General features: G+C 37.8%; 2 protein-coding genes across 8 annotated transcripts in view; one reads left to right on the top strand and one right to left on the bottom strand.

The window, feature by feature from the left end:
* LOC126766148 (uncharacterized) overlaps positions 1 to 16,702 on the bottom strand; it is an 897,272-nt gene that overhangs the window by 539,082 nt on the left and 341,488 nt on the right. The gene's annotated exons all lie outside the window — the stretch shown is intronic.
* LOC126766126 (fibulin-1-like) overlaps positions 5,553 to 16,702 on the top strand; it is a 37,264-nt gene continuing 26,114 nt past the window's right edge. For 2 of the 7 annotated variants that reach the window (XM_050483985.1, XM_050483978.1), the window contains exon 1: positions 5,920 to 6,413. The gene's annotated coding sequence lies outside the window, so the exon portion shown is untranslated. The other 5 variants (XM_050483979.1, XM_050483981.1, XM_050483983.1 and 2 more) reach the window with 5 other exon arrangements.

Genomic DNA, 16,702 nt, shown 5'->3' with positions numbered 1-16,702 from the left:
ACTAAATTTGCCCATAATAAATCCAGAAAGCTTTAATTGTAACAATTTTGTTTTATTTAATATCCTAAACTTGAGAACCTATAGCAAACCAAGGGACCCTTGACAGAATTTGCTACAGGCCCCGCGCTAGTTTAATCCGGCACTGTGCTACGAAGTAGGCAATCATCGCCATAAACTTGTTTGATCAATTAAAACGTTTCAGGAAAAGTTTTACCAATTTTGAAACAAAATTTAATGTTAACTCTTTGTTCGAAGCTCATTTTCGCACCGATAACACAAACATACTGACACTTAAAACGAAATAACTTCACCTCCAATCTATGAAATGTCATGAAATTCTCACTGGACAATTGATAAAAATAGCAGGTTCTAACGTACCAGTCGACATATAGATGGCGCCACCATGGGACGCTAGATTCAAGAAGTTTACTTTGGAACATACCTTGCATAACCAGATAAACTCATACATTCTCCCGTAAATGAACCTGTTTGAAAACCGAAAGTTTATTAAAATATTCTTTTAATAAACTTTCGCCGCTAGTTTAGTAATTATTAAATGTAAGAACTGTGTTATAATGAAAACTGCGAAAAAATAATAACGAAGGGACAATAAATGAGGTCTATTGTTGTGCTTTTGCACCGTAGATTGGTTACAAACGTTATAAAAATATGATCATTGCCCTGACCAGTAAACTTGTTTGTAACCACAAAAAGAGAATTCCTCTAAATTTGTAATATGAACACAATTCCAAACTAGGAATGATCAAGGGTGGCTAAATTTGCAATTTCAATATATAGCTCATCAGATGGAAATTCTTGTATAAAATCAAATGACAAATGGCCAAAATATGTCAAAAAACGAACTAAAGACTTGTTAAATAGGTCCAGCAAAATTACATATATTACACATAACAGGGCATTTGCCATTTGAAGAACACGCAATAAAAATGTGAACCCTTAATGTTTATCTACAAAAAGCATAACGAAGATAAGGTTTCAACACAACGATGAAACGAGATAGCAGTCTTTAAAGGTCTGACAAATTACAATCGCATCTAACGCTAATTGAGTCCGATGGGGCTGCACTCATACTTACATTTACAATTTGATTATCAGTTTTGGAAAAAAATATTTTCGTTGATAATGTAAAGTCAGCAAATCTCCATGTCGCCGGCGTGTTTAAGGAGAAAGTTTTCAATACTGTGATAGTTCCACCCAATTTCTTTTAATTTCAAAAGCCTCTTAAAATGAATTTGTCTCGTTTAATGACCATATTTTAAAATGTTAATAAGTTTTTCGCTGTTTTCGACTCGCCATTTCTCTCCCCACTTCTGCTCTCTTGTAAAACAAAAAACACATATAAAGGCAACAATAAAATTACAGAGTTTAATATGGACAAGAGAGTATCTCATAAAAGTGGTATGGTCGCTATGTGTAGTGCTACCAAGTTTTGTTTGGCATATTTTACAAGGTACTTTCCAAAGTAAACAGGACTTTTTGAATCTAGCGCCCCCTGGTGGCGCCATCTATATGTCGACTGGTGCGTTACAATCTCCTATCTTTATCAATAGTCCAGTGAGAATTTTATGACATTTCATCAATTGGGAGCGAAGTAATTGCGTTTTAAGTGTCAGTATGCTTGTGTTATCGATGCAAAAATGAGCTTCGAACAAAAAGCCAATATTAATTATACCCTGAACAGGGTATATTAAGTTTGTCACTAAGTTTGTAACACCCAAAAGGAAGGGTCGGAGACCCTATAAAGTATATATATAAATGATCAGTAGGTCGGGCTGAGTCGATTTAGCCATGTCCGTCTGTCTGTCCGTCTGTCTGCATATATACGAACTAGTCCCTCAGTTTCTAAGATATCGTCTAGAAATTTTGCGAACGTCATTTTCTCTTCAAGAAGCTGCTCATTTGTCGGAACTGCCGATATCGGACCACTATAACATATAGCTGCCATATAAACTGACCGATCGGAATCAAGGGCTTGTATGGAAAACTTTCACATTTGACAATGTATCTTCACGAAATTTGGTATAGATTATTTTCTAAAACAACAATGTAATCTCAAAAGAAATTGTTCAGATCGGTTAACTATAGCATATAGGTGCCATACAAACTGAATGATCGGAATCAAGTTTTTGTATGAAAAACTTTCACATTTGACAAGATATATTCACGAAATTTGGAATAGATTACAATGTAATCTCCGAAAAATTGTTCAGATCGGATTACTATAGCATATAGCTGCCATACAAACTGAATGATCGGAATCAAATGCTTGCATGGCAAACTTCCTCATTTGATGATATATCTTCACGAAATTTGGAAAGAGTTATTGTTTATAGAAATAGTGTAATATCAAAAGAAATTGCTCGGATCGGATTACTATAGCATATAGCTGCTATACAAACCGGTCGATCGGAATCAAGGGCTTGTATGGAAAACTTTCGCATTTGACGTGGTATCTTCACGAAATTTGGCATGGATTACTGCTTAAGGTTACAATATAATCTCCAAAAAAAATGTTCAGAACGAATTACTATAGCATATAGCTTCTATCCAAACTGCACACTACTAAGAGAAATGCACCTGTGAAGGGTATTTAGCTTCGGTGCAACCGAAGTTAACGTTTTTTCTTGTTTTGTTTTAAAGTTGGTAAAACTTTTACCGAAATTCAATTGACGAAACAAGTTTATGGCGATGATTGCCTATCCCGTAGCAGAGTGCACTAGTAGTTTCATGGAAATGGAATTGAACATCTCCAAAACATCGATTCATCGCATTTTGACTGAATATTTGGGCTTACGAAAGCTGTGTGCACGGTTTGCTCCACACAAATTGACTGACGACCAAAAATTGCTCAGAATCCAAAAAGTGCTCAGAATCCAATATTCGAAGGACATCATTAAAGAGGTCAGAAAGGACAAAAGCTTCCTTTACAATTTTGTGACTGGTGACGAAACGTGGTGTTTCCAATATGATATCGAAGCAAAACGCCAAAGTGCTGAATGGAAGGCACCGGACGAGCCGAAGGCCAAAAAATCGCGCATGGAGAAGTTAAAAGTGAAGACAAGGCTGATTGGTTTTTATGATTTCAAGCGTATTGTCCACAAAGAATTTGTTCCACTTGGCCAAAACGTTAATGCGGTATTCTACCTTGTAGTTTTGAAGCATTTGGTGGCCGTATTCGAAGTGTTCGCCCCGAATATCGCGAAAATGAAAGTTGGCGTTTGCCGTCGTACGCCGTCTCATCGATCGAAGCTTGTGACCGATTATTTGACCAAAAATCACATTTTAATCATTAACCATACCCCGTATTCACATGACATGGCGCCGTGAGACTTCTTCCTTTTCGGAAAAATGTATTTGCCCATGAAAGGAAAGCGTTATGCAGACGTAGAGGCCATTCAAAAGGCTTGCACTGGCATACTGGCGGCCATACCGGCTAACGAGCTAAAACACTCGTTCGACATGCTTTTGGACCGTGAAAAAAGCTGTATTAAAGCAGAAGGAGACTATTTTGAATAAAATAAATTGATTTTGCCAAAAAAAAACATTTCTTCTCTGTTTTTTTTTAAAGTCCTGTTTACTTTGGAAATCACCCTGTAGACCAGTTTTTATACTCTCGCAACAAAGTTGCTAAGGAGAGTATTATAGTTTTGTTCACATAACGGTTGTTTGTAAGTCCTAAAACTAAAAGAGTCATATATAGGGTTATATATACCAAAGTAATCAGGGTGCCGAGTAGAGTCGAAATCCGGTTGTCTATCTGTCCGTCCGTCTGTCCGTCCGTCCGTGAAGCTGTAACTTGAGTAAAAATTACAAAGTTTTTTGTACATATGTATATCGGAAACTATAGCTATGTCAACCAAACTCTATAGAGTCGTTTCCTTCAGGCATTTCCATATACAGTTTAAAAATGGAAGAAATCGGATTATAACCACGCCCACCTCCCATACAAAGGTTATGTTGAAAATCACTAAAAGTGCGGTAATCGACTAACAAAAAACGTCAGAAACACTACACAGGAACACAGTAAGCTGCACCCAAACTTTTTTTAAAAATTGAAAATGGGCGTGGCGTCGCCCACTTATGGACCAAAAACCATATCTCAGGAACTTAACACCCTGATGACATGTACGAAATATGGGTGAAATCGGTTTACAACCACGCCTTCTTCCAATATAATGCTATTTTGAACTCCGTCGGATGCTTCCTTTGTATAATATATACATTAGGAACCAATGATGATAGCGGAATAAAACATTACACAAATACGGTATTTGAAAAATATGTAAATGACGGATAATGAAATCTCGATTATCACTTTATCATGCGAGAGTATAAAATGTTCGGTGACACCCGAACTTAGCCCTTCCTTACTTGTTTTATTTTGAATAGTTAAAACGACAATTGAAAAGATTTATTTCTTATATTTTTCAAACTTCAAACTTAAAATCAAATATAGTAATAGATAAAAAAACAAAAAGCAAAGTTTTTTATCGAAAAAAATTGGTTAGAGCATATTAACTTAGCCAACGTCTTTCAAGGGCCTGTAGAGTGTTACTAGATACATACGGAAGGATAATAAAAATGTTACCGGTAGTCTGGCGACATTGCTAGCCTTTTCGTCGCGAAAGATAAATTCCAATGTGGTCAACAAATGTACATAGAAAGTTTTTAAGCTCACTGGCAGGTCAACTTTACTTATCCGTTATTAGGGTTCCCGATCAAAGGAACAATACTGGCAACGCTCTTGTCCAACGTGACATAATCCCCCTGAGTTTTAAATGTCTTATGTTAATTCCGAAAAAAATTTAATACCAAAGGAAATGTTACTTGGGTATGTTAGTTTGCATACTTAAGTGTGCCCATTCTTGTGCGTGTATTCATATCCGATATTTACTCTGCTCTTATCTGAGCTGTTTACTTTCAGTTAGATATGACAACTCGCTAGTACATTTGTATGTGCCCTACAGGGAGATGAATTAGTTTGGTCCTGCGAACAGAGAATTTGCATTAATGGTATGTATTAATAAAAGAGTGTGCTTTATGATATAGTAAAACAATGTCACATCACAAATTATTGCCACAAGCATATTTAAATTGCGCGTTTTCTTAAAGTTTCATTGTTTTACATATTTTATTAGTGATCTTGAACAGCGAAAAAAAGTCGTATTTCGATCTGGCCGTACCCATACTGGTCGGTTAACAACCGCAATGTTTATCTTCTATTTATTTCCATTGAAAATATTATAAAAATGACAATCAGCTATTTACGAGAGTTTCAAACTACCTGCCGCCTGTCACCTACAAATTTGGATCTGATTAAGTGCGCAGTTAATTCGGATTAAAGCTGCCGTCTGTCAAGGCTTTAAGTTAAATAAGCAAATACATGCTACATAAGTAATATGTTGAAGCCGTTAAAATATGTCTGAACATTTCGGTTTCCTGCAGGGTATGTATTTATGTGCACATATTTTGAATGATAGCAATTAAGCATTCTCATGTTTTCATGAACAAATGTCAGAGCGTACATATGTAAGCACTAAGTGCATGTGAAAGAATGTTTATGATTCGTTTTTTATTTATTATGTTGAACACTGAACTATAACAAATTTAAGCCCAAGCTAAACCAGGTAAACAACCAGTGGATACATCATTTGTGTAAATGTCTTGTAGTAATGAAAACCAAGCTATATATATCAAAAATGTTGCAGACAGCTACAGAAAATTCGAAGTCAAATGACCAATAAGAAATAATATAATTTTAACGAAAAACACAATAAGACAAGTCAGTTAGTTAACCAAATCGTCAACGATCGTAAGCAACGAATGTACTCAGCTGCATTGGTGTGGTGTGTATTACACAGATTAATTATGTAGTTCATCAGTCACTCGGTATGTGTAACGGTATAAGCAGCAAAGTGTCAGTACGAATTCCAAGATTGATGAAATTTCAACAATTTATCATTAAAACTGATGAAGATATGAAGATAGTTGCATATATGTACATATATGTACGTCAATATGTGTCGTTGCACATGACGTAGTCATATGAGCACATGAATTTAAATACCTACGGATAAATAAAAAATGTGTTATTGTCATTTATATTAAGAGAGTCAAAATAAAAAAAAAAATTAAGAACAAAAACTGATGTCTCATAGAAACTTGAGAAAAAAATATATTATAATATAAATGCAGTGTTCTAAACTCATATGCTTGTGCATACATTACGAGAAATGCTCGTAGATCATTTGAAATATGCAACCCCACCATACACTACAATCTTTATCTTAGGAAAGCGTTAAGTGTACAACTTGATACATCTGCATTTTGAGGACCGATTTGTGTTTAAAATCTGATCTATTTCACCTACATAGTCATTCTCCAACAATCAGGTATCTAACATAATGCAAGTTTACCACAATATGAAATTCTGCTTTTATAAACTGTTATTTATATGCTTACTTCCAGAATATAAGATATATATCCTAATATAATATAATATAATATAATAGAGGTTTTGTAATAAATGCGTTTTCTGTGCAAGTATGCTTCATTTGGAAGTGAATGCCTGAATGTGTTATTTTCTGACAAAACGGAATATATCTTAAATTATATGTAAAAATTCTCCTCAAATTTGTCGAAGTGTCGCTCAAAGTGAATTATGTGAAAAGTGTTGCATTCAATGTAACATTTTCTGAGAAGTTTTGTTGCATTACAGCTTTTTAAGAGAGTTGTCCCTCTTTTAACAACTTAATTATTACTTATTCTTAAGCAATAGCGACATAATTACCAAAAGAATTACATGACCAGTTTGTACAATTCGGCATGCTATTATTACGTAAAATATTCTGTCCGAGGTATAAAAATAAAAAATTGTTATATTAGTTAATAAAAAATTGATATTATATCGAGCAAAATATATTTTACACATTCTCAATAATATGTTATGAATTAATATCATACTTTCTTACTTGTATACCTCGAACAAGGATATATTACTCAGGTATACTCGAGAACAAATTTGTTTAAACAATTTTTAAAATATATAGCTTATGGTATACACTGACCAACATATTCGACGTAAGATTTGTTTGTATAACAAAAATCATTATACAAGTACAAGTATACAGTATATGGGAATCGGGGTAATTCGTACATGTAGAACATTTGATATTAAACGTTCAGTTAATTTTGCTATGATATTTTGACCAATATACACGACATAACAACCGGAAGATTGAAAATTTAATATTAGATATGTGGAAGTAGGGGAAGTATTGGCCGTTTTATGATTTTTGGCATTACCACATATTTTTAACAGTTTCATTAAGGTACCTCGCATGCCCTCACCATTATATAGTAAAAGGTTTAAAATAAACCAGAAGTTTTAAAATCCTGATATAAGTTATATGGTGTCTAGGACAAGCTTTCACCTGATTTTACGCATTTTATGCACCGTTATTATAAAAACACCTCCTCTCAATTTTATTAAGATAATTCACTTATTTGCGAATACATGCAGTATAAAGTCAGTCGGAAGTTAGAAAATTTTTCTATTAGATATGTGGGGGTAAAAAGAAATCTCACAGATTGACCGATATTTCAATAAGAATTTCGCGATAGGAACTGGGGTCGCCATGTTTGCGGCATCTTGGGGATTGAATAGTTTTAGTCCGATGTGAACAATTTGTAGTCATAAGGTGGCACACAAGGGCACTAATCGTGCAAATTTGTATCCGTATACATTGATTGATTTATATACTGGAAAGAGCAAAAATCAGATGGAGTTTTAAACTGCACTTGAACGGATAGACAGTAACTCGGAATTCAACTCATCTCGTGATCCGAATGTTTTCATATGTACATATAACTACACATCTATCTCGATACAGATAAGCGTTAGGTGAACAAAATTATTATACTCTGTAGCAATATACTCCAAAGGTATAAAAATAGACAAGGTATAAATTGCCGCCAAACACAAAGGATGGCCGTCAAAACGGCCAAGGAACAAGTGTACTATTTTTAATTAAGATATCTTAATTTTAATTCAAGTTATCGCATGCATAGACAGACTGACAGACAGGCGGACAGTCATTTATATTTCTACTTGTCTCATCATCCTGATCACTTATATATGTGTAAATACAATTTATTATCCATTTATTTCAAAACAAAAGGTATACTTACACACTCCCTATGATGGGGCCGATGGTTGGTGCTGTCAGTGCGTCTAATCGGTTCGGTGTCCGTGAGAAAAAAGAAGGATTGCGGGTTGCAGGAGGATGGGTTGCTTGTCACAAAGATTTAAAAAACATAATAAAGGGTTGTATCTCGGTAATGTAGTACGTGTTAATGGTCGGTAACATAGTAACAACATAGTTGTAATTTATCGGTAGTATTTTATGCTAATTACAAAAATTCGAATAAATTTTACAGAGCAGGGTTTTCTACATATTCGTTATTGTGCGTGGAATCCTAGTGCGTATATCGTTGGTGTGAGCGATTTTCATTCGGATTTCCTGTTGGTTGTTGGTGTGGTTGATTGCTTACTATGCCTGCAATAGCGATTTTATCTGCTACGCTACCTTTTGATGCGATCACCCACAGATCGATGAGTACTGTTTCGCAGAACTCGGTACCACCACGTCGCATTTCGTTGAAAAGTTGGTTTGAGTTTAGGTCAGCCAAGAGCTATCAGCAAATATGAGCGGAATTGATAACTGTCCTTAACTCTATTAGGTTGCTGGGAGGAACTTGTGGCATGATCAGGTTATATTTCCTTACATCGTGAGTCACACTGGTATCTGCGATCCAGAAAAACAGCCCCAAAAAAATTGTTGACTCAATGTTTGTTTCTGACATATTGGTTGGGCTTATGAGGGTTACAATATCTGCATCCACAGGAAATTCGGGCTGAGGTAGTGACATTCTGGGCAAAATGCTTTGCGGTTGCATTACTCGTCGAATGTTTGGGAGTGGTGACACTTGGGTATTATTTTTACCTTGTTGTGCCATCCTGTTAAACTATGCTACTTTCGGTTCATTAATTTTAAAATTTGTGTTGATAAAATGTGCTATCTATTTATTTCTAAGAAAAATGTTTGATGCTGATGGTTGCTGCTGCCGCCGCGTCTGATCTGTTCAGAGTTAGTGTGAGACAAAGGAAGAGTTGCGCGATGATGTAGGAGAGTGGGTGGCCCATCCTTTTCTTCTTCTTTAGTAGCGTAGAAAACACTATGCGTTTTAGTCGAGTTAACAGCAGCGCGTCCTCCGTTTCTTCTATTCGCAATTAGACGCCAAAATAGAGATACTAAGTGCAACCAGGTCCTTCTCCACCTGGCCTCTCCAACGAAGTGGAGATCATTCTGTAGTGTTTTCATCCATACGGACGACACCTAGGCAGCATAACCGCTGCCTTTTAATTCGCCTAACTATTTCAATGTCGTCGTATAACTCGTATAACTCATCGTTCCATCGAATGCTATATTCGCCGTTGCTAATACACCAAGGGCCATACATTTTCCGCTGAACATCTCTCTCGAAAAGTCGTAACGTCGGCTTATCAGATGTGGTCATCGTCCATGCCTTTGCACCATATAGCAGGACGTGAATAATGAGTGACTTATACAGTTTGGTGTTTGTTCGTCGAAAGAGGACTTTAGTTCTCAATTGCCTACTCAGTCCGAAAAAGACCTGTCGGCAAAAATTATTCTGCGTTGGATTTCGAGGCTGACATTATTGTTGGTGTTAATACTGGTTCCAAATTATCTTCGACTTTGAAGTTGTGATTGTGAACAGTGACGTGGGAGCCAAGACATAAGTGCGACGACTGTTTGTTTGGTGGCAGGAGATATTTCGTCTTGCCTTGCTTCCTTGTTTAGTCTGGAGAAAGCAGAACTAACGGCTTAGTTGTTGAGGCCAATGATATCAATATCATCGGCGTACGCCAGTAACTGTACACTGTTATGAAACATTATGCCTTCTCGATTCAGCTCTGCTACTCAAATTTCTTCAGCAACAGATTGAAGAAGTCGCACGATAGGGAGTTGCCTTGTCTAAAACCTCGCTTGGTAGAGGTACTTTCCGATTCTGACACAGCCGAATAAGTTTTGTGGGGATACCAAATTCAGACATAGCGACATAATGGGAGCTCCTTTTAGTGCTGTCAAAAACAGCTTTGAAATTAAAAGGCGGTGTTTGTCGATCCTCTTTTCACGGGTCTTTTCCAAGTTTTGGCGCATGGTAAATGTGTCGATTTGAAGCCACAATGATAAGTTGTGTTTGTTGATGTGAGTGTTTTGCTGCACAGAGGCAACTGGTCCGAGTCAATGTTCGGAACTCCCAAGCACTATTTTGATATCGTGGCGGGGGCAGCTCTCATAGGTGCGCTCATAAAAGGCATCTTTGGTCACATCGTCCTTCTCTTCCGTCGAGGTGTAATCTCGAATCAGCAGTATGTTGAAGAACTTCGCTTTGACGCGAATTGTGGCCAGACGTTCATCCAACGGTGTGAATGCCAGTATATGGAGAATACTACACCGAATTTGCGCTCCGTTATATAGCCACTGCAGTAAATGCCACAAGGACCTACTCGTTTCAGTCCATGTCCCGTCCGTTGCACTTCTTGGACGGCGGCTATGTCAGCCTTTACATTTACGAGAATATTAACCAGCTGGACAGCGGCTCCTTCCCAATTAAGGGACCGGACAGGTATAAATTGCCGCCAAACACAAAGGATGGCCGTCAAAACGGCCAAGGAACAAGTGTACTATTTTTAATTAAGATATCTTAATTTTAATTCAAGTTATCGCATGCATAGACAGACTGACAGACAGGCGGACAGTCATTTATATTTCTACTTGTCTCATCATCCTGATCACTTATATATGTGTAAATACAATTTATTATCCATTTATTTCAAAACAAAAGGTATACTTACACACTCCCTATGATGGGGCCGATGGTTGGTGCTGTCAGTGCGTCTAATCGGTTCGGTGTCCGTGAGAAAAAGAAGGATTGCGGGTTGCAGGAGGATGGGTTGCTTGTCACAAAGATTTAAAAAACCTAATAAAGGGTTGTATCTCGGTAATGTAGTACGTGTTAATGGTCGGTAACATAGTAACAACATAGTTGTAATTTATCGGTAGTATTTTATGCTAATTACAAAAATTCGAATAAATTTTACAGAGCAGGGTTTTCTACATATTCGTTATTGTGCGTGGAATCCTAGTGCGTATATCGTTGGTGTGAGCGATTTTCATTCGGATTTCCTGTTGGTTGTTGGTGTGGTTGATTGCTTACTATGCCTGCAATAGCGATTTTATCTGCTACGCTACCTTTTGATGCGATCACCCACAGATCGATGAGTACTGTTTCGCAGAACTCGGTACCACCACGTCGCATTTCGTTGAAAAGTTGGTTTGAGTTTAGGTCAGCCAAGAGCTATCAGCAAATATGAGCGGAATTGATAACTGTCCTTAACTCTATTAGGTTGCTGGGAGGAACTTGTGGCATGATCAGGTTATATTTCCTTACATCGTGAGTCACACTGGTATCTGCGATCCAGAAAACAGCCCCAAAAAATTGTTGACTCAATGTTTGTTTCTGACATATTGGTTGGGCTTATGAGGGTTACAATATCTGCATCCACAGGAAATTCGGGCTGAGGTAGTGAAATTCTGAGCAAAATGCTTTGCGGTTGCATTACTCGTCGAATGTTTGGGAGTGGTGACACTTGGGTATTATTTTTACCTTGTTGTGCCATCCTGTTAAACTATGCTACTTTCGGTTCATTAATTTTAAAATTTGTGTTGATAAAATGTGCTATCTATTTATTTCTAAGAAAAATGTTTGATGCTGATGGTTGCTGCTGCCGCCGCGTCTGATCTGTTCAGAGTTAGTGTGAGACAAAGGAAGAGTTGCGCGATGATGTAGGAGAGTGGGTGGCCCATCCTTTTCTTCTTCTTTAGTAGCGTAGAAAACACTATGCGTTTTAGTCGAGTTAACAGCAGCGCGTCCTCCGTTTCTTCTATTCGCAATTAGACGCCAAAATAGAGATACTAAGTGCAACCAGGTCCTTCTCCACCTGGCCTCTCCAACGAAGTGGAGATCATTCTGTAGTGTTTTCATCCATACGGACGACACCTAGGCAGCATAACCGCTGCCTTTTAATTCGCCTAACTATTTCAATGTCGTCGTATAACTCGTATAACTCATCGTTCCATCGAATGCTATATTCGCCGTTGCTAATACACCAAGGGCCATACATTTTCCGCTGAACATCTCTCTCGAAAAGTCGTAACGTCGGCTTATCAGATGTGGTCATCGTCCATGCCTTTGCACCATATAGCAGGACGTGAATAATGAGTGACTTATACAGTTTGGTGTTTGTTCGTCGAAAGAGGACTTTAGTTCTCAATTGCCTACTCAGTCCGAAAAAGCACCTGTTGGCAAAAATTATTCTGCGTTGGATTTCGAGGCTGACATTATTGTTGGTGTTAATACTGGTTCCAAATTATCTTCGACTTTGAAGTTGTGTTTGTGAACAGTGACGTGGGAGCCAAGACATAAGTGCGACGACTGTTTGTTTGGTGGCAGGAGATATTTCGTCTTGCCTTGCTTCCTTGTTTAGTCTGGAGAAAGCAGAACTAACGGCTTAGTTGTTGAGGCCAATGATATCAATATCATCGGCGTACGCCAGTAACTGTACACTGTTATGAAACATTATGCCTTCTCGATTCAGCTCTGCTACTCAAATTTCTTCAGCAACAGATTGAAGAAGTCGCACTATAGGGAGTTGCCTTGTCTAAAACCTCGCTTGGTAGAGGTACTTTCCGATTCTGACACAGCCGAATAAGTTTTGTGGGGATACCAAATTCAGACATAGCGACATAATGGGAGCTCCTTTTAGTGCTGTCAAAAACAGCTTTGAAATTAAAAGGCGGTGTTTGTCGATCCTCTTTTCACGGGTCTTTTCCAAGTTTTGGCGCATGGTAAATGTGTCGATTTGAAGCCACAATGATAAGTTGTGTTTGTTGATGTGAGTGTTTTGCTGCACAGAGGCAACTGGTCCGAGTCAATGTTCGGAACTCCCCAAGCACTATTTTGATATCGTGGCGGGGGCAGCTCTCATAGGTGCGCTCATAAAAGGCATCTTTGGTCACATCGTCCTTCTCTTCCGTCGAGGTGTAATCTCGAATCAGCAGTATGTTGAAGAACTTCGCTTTGACGCGAATTGTGGCCAGACGTTCATCCAACGGTGTGAATGCCAGTATATGGAGAATACTACACCGAATTTGCGCTCCGTTATATAGCCACTGCAGTAAATGCCACAAGGACCTACTCGTTTCAGTCCATGTCCCGTCCGTTGCACTTCTTGGACGGCGGCTATGTCAGCCTTTACATTTACGAGAATATTAACCAGCTGGACAGCGGCTCCTTCCCAATTAAGGGACCGGACATTCCAGGTGCATGCCCTTAAATTGTAATCCTTAATACGCTTGCCGCGGTCGTCATCAAAAGGAGGGCCTCTTATCCTAGGTTGTTCGTTCATTTTCATTGGGGCATTTGTTACGTGGCGGGACCCAAACCCAGCGCACAACCCTGGGGTGGAATAATTCGACTTCTTACTTTAGCTCGCCTTGAAAATGGTGTTTTTGGCTATTCAGAGGATACTCGGTCTATGACCGGAAGTTGTGAGCTGCTTGAGCGTGGTAAAAAAAATTGTTTATAACAACTCCCAAGTGAATGGCGCTCAGAGAACTTTCCCCACTTGCGTGAACTTCTACACGTGGCTCCATCTTTCAATGTTATGTGTTGACGGTCGATTATTTTCAGGTGATACAAACAAATAACATATTCCAAGAGTTTAAAAAAGTTTCGAAAGAATTCAATGTTCATTGTTTAACGCAATTGTGAATGGATCAAATTAAATATTTTATTGAGTCATATTATTTACAATAGACTTACTCAGCTTTACTGCTATATTTGCTATTCACGCTTAATGTCTTCAATTGACTTAAAATGTTTTCCCTGGAGCGATTGTTTCAGTTGGATAAATAGCCAGAAGTCATGCGTGGCTAAATTAGGTCAAAGTGGTGGCTGCGGCGTGTTATTGGTTGAAAATTTCGCGAAAAACTCTCGAAGAACCAATGCAGTATGCGACGTTGCATTACCGTGATGCAAAAACCAAGAGTTGCTAGCCCATGATTCCAGCCTCTTTTTACGAATACCTTAGCGCACACGACGCTTAACACTGAAATAGTATTCCTAGTTGACAGTTTGGCCAGACGGAAGAATTTCGGAGTGCACCACACTTCGATAATCGAGGAAAACTGTCAACATAACTGAATACTCAGATGCCAAATTTAGCATTTAAATTTTGTGATATATATACATATATGTATATGCTGTTGCATGGATTGCGGCGTACTGCTTGTACAGTTCCCGAGGGCGCAGAATACATGCTGCAAGTCCTGAAAATGCCTTTGGTTTTAAATTTAGTGCATAGTATTTAGCATTTATTTACAACACAACATTTTGCGGCAGTTTGTACAGAGTCCTTTTGATCTGACAAGGTTGTTCCTTAATTTTATTTACGGTTTTCTTTAACATTTCTTTAACATCGGTTTGTTAAACTAGCTGTTTATTGCCTTTTCTATGCTATCGGCTTATAAAGGATAGTAACTCTACGCCAGGCTCAGACTATGAAATTAGAGGGATCTTGCGAGAGAGTGGCCGTGATTGGAGAACGGTTTCGATTTGTACAGCAATATTGTATGAAAAGTGTCAATTTTTTTTTTGACCTTTTGAGACACTTTTATGTTTAAGCGCGTATGCACTAATTTGGCGTTTAGTAGTCCGCCACCGCTCTAGGATTGGTTCAGAATTGTTTCTATCTCAATAATGGCCAAAGCCATCCTGCGGGGCTCAAAATTTGTATGTGTTTTTAATATAGGAACTGTCAGAGGTAACTCTGACTTTGTTTTTTAAACCAATTTGTGGAGTATTGGAAAATTGTGGCTCTAGCGGTAGTCATACGACGTGCCGGCCATTATTTGATCGAGTAGTTCCAGCTTTCGAGTAGCGCTTACCATACTGATATTTTATAGATTTGTTTGTTATTGGAAGTTTCCTTAACTTTTGCCATTTCCTAAATTGTGAATTAAGGTATTTGTTTTAATAATACGCAACTTGAGTTGGTATGATGTTGACCAGTTCTGTAACTAGTACATTTTGTGTTTCGCTGTGCAGCGTTTGAGATTTTTGTGCCTTTGAGCAGCATGGTGTCTCTTGGCAATTTTTAGTATTTTGGCTTTCGGGATTTGCTTTTGCAACTAAACGCGTGGTTCTTTTTGTATATGCGCTCCTTTGAGGTGAGATGGGATATGTGCTGCAATGAAGCATTGTATGTTTATGGTAATATAAGCAGTTAAATTTCCTTTTGCAATTTTTAAGATTATGTGTATGAGACAAGCAGTTTGTACAGAGTCCTTTTGATCTGACAAGGTTGTTCCTTTCGTTAATGTTTAATTTTTTAAACTTCTCGCAAGTTTTAAGTTTATGCCCTTTTTTACATAGTTCGCATGACGTTTGTTTTTTCTGTTCGGATATGAACGATTGCATTATGTGAAAGCGTTTGTTTATATTGTGTTTGCTACTAACTTGGGGTCAATTGAAGCTTTGGTTTTGGTCGTGTTTAATGTTCTTAGTTTTGATTATTTTTTCTTCTAACCTTTCCGCAGTTTCATATTGGGTGGTGAGAAAATCTTTCATTTGTTGCCACGTTGGGCATTTTTTTCGTGATAAGAGCGATTGCTCCCATAGAAGTAACGACTTTTCTGGTAATGCGGCGGTGCAAATATTTACCAGAATTAGGTCCCAGCTGTCTGTGGGAATATTTAGTGTCGATTGAACCGACGAACAATTTGAAACAGTGGATTCTAGTTTGATGAATTCTACACTTGTTTCCTTTTTAATTTTTGGCAAGTTCATTAGTGTCGTTACTTGTTTATCGACCAGTATTCTTTCGTTTTCATATTTTGCTCTCAGAGATTCCCAAGCCAAATTGAAATTATTATGATACAATTTTTGCGCTTGTGATAATTTTGGATGGTTGATGTAAACGGCTGTCAACATGTCCCGGAAGGACGGCCATTCTTCATAACCTCCATAAAATGTTTCTGTGTCACATGCGGGCACCTCGAGGTGGATGCCTGAACTTGCCTTTTGGCTTGTCTATTTGTGGCAGCTCTACTCTACTGTGGGGAGTAGGTGCAATTGCTTTAATGTGCTTTAGTTGATCGGAGATCATAGCTTTTATTTCTTCGAAATGGTCTAAGCTGTTTTCGTAAATATAGTAAGCCGATGATTTAAAATTATGTGGCAAGTCTGAATCGTCAGATCCTAGTATGGCGTCATGAGCCGCTTGGAGGCAAGTCCAAAAACTTTTAAGATTTTGGCTTTTTATTTCTAATAACGATTCCGAGTTTTCGTGAATCGGTGAAGTGGCAAATCTAGTGCAGTATCTTGTTAAACTGTCACTTTCTGAAATGAATTTAACAACCTGTTTTGAGCGTGTAGCTCCAGCAGGTGTATTTTGATTTTTTCCGTTATTAACCATTTTTGTTATATTGTATATAATTTATATTAAAATATTGTTAAAGTTTTTCTCAGTGTA

Source organism: Bactrocera neohumeralis, unplaced genomic scaffold (genome assembly GCF_024586455.1).
Source record: "Bactrocera neohumeralis isolate Rockhampton unplaced genomic scaffold, APGP_CSIRO_Bneo_wtdbg2-racon-allhic-juicebox.fasta_v2 cluster11, whole genome shotgun sequence".
Lineage (NCBI taxonomy): Eukaryota > Metazoa > Arthropoda > Insecta > Diptera > Tephritidae > Bactrocera > Bactrocera neohumeralis.
The sequence above is the reverse complement of the archived record's forward strand: the minus strand, read 5'-3'. Positions and strand labels throughout refer to the sequence as shown.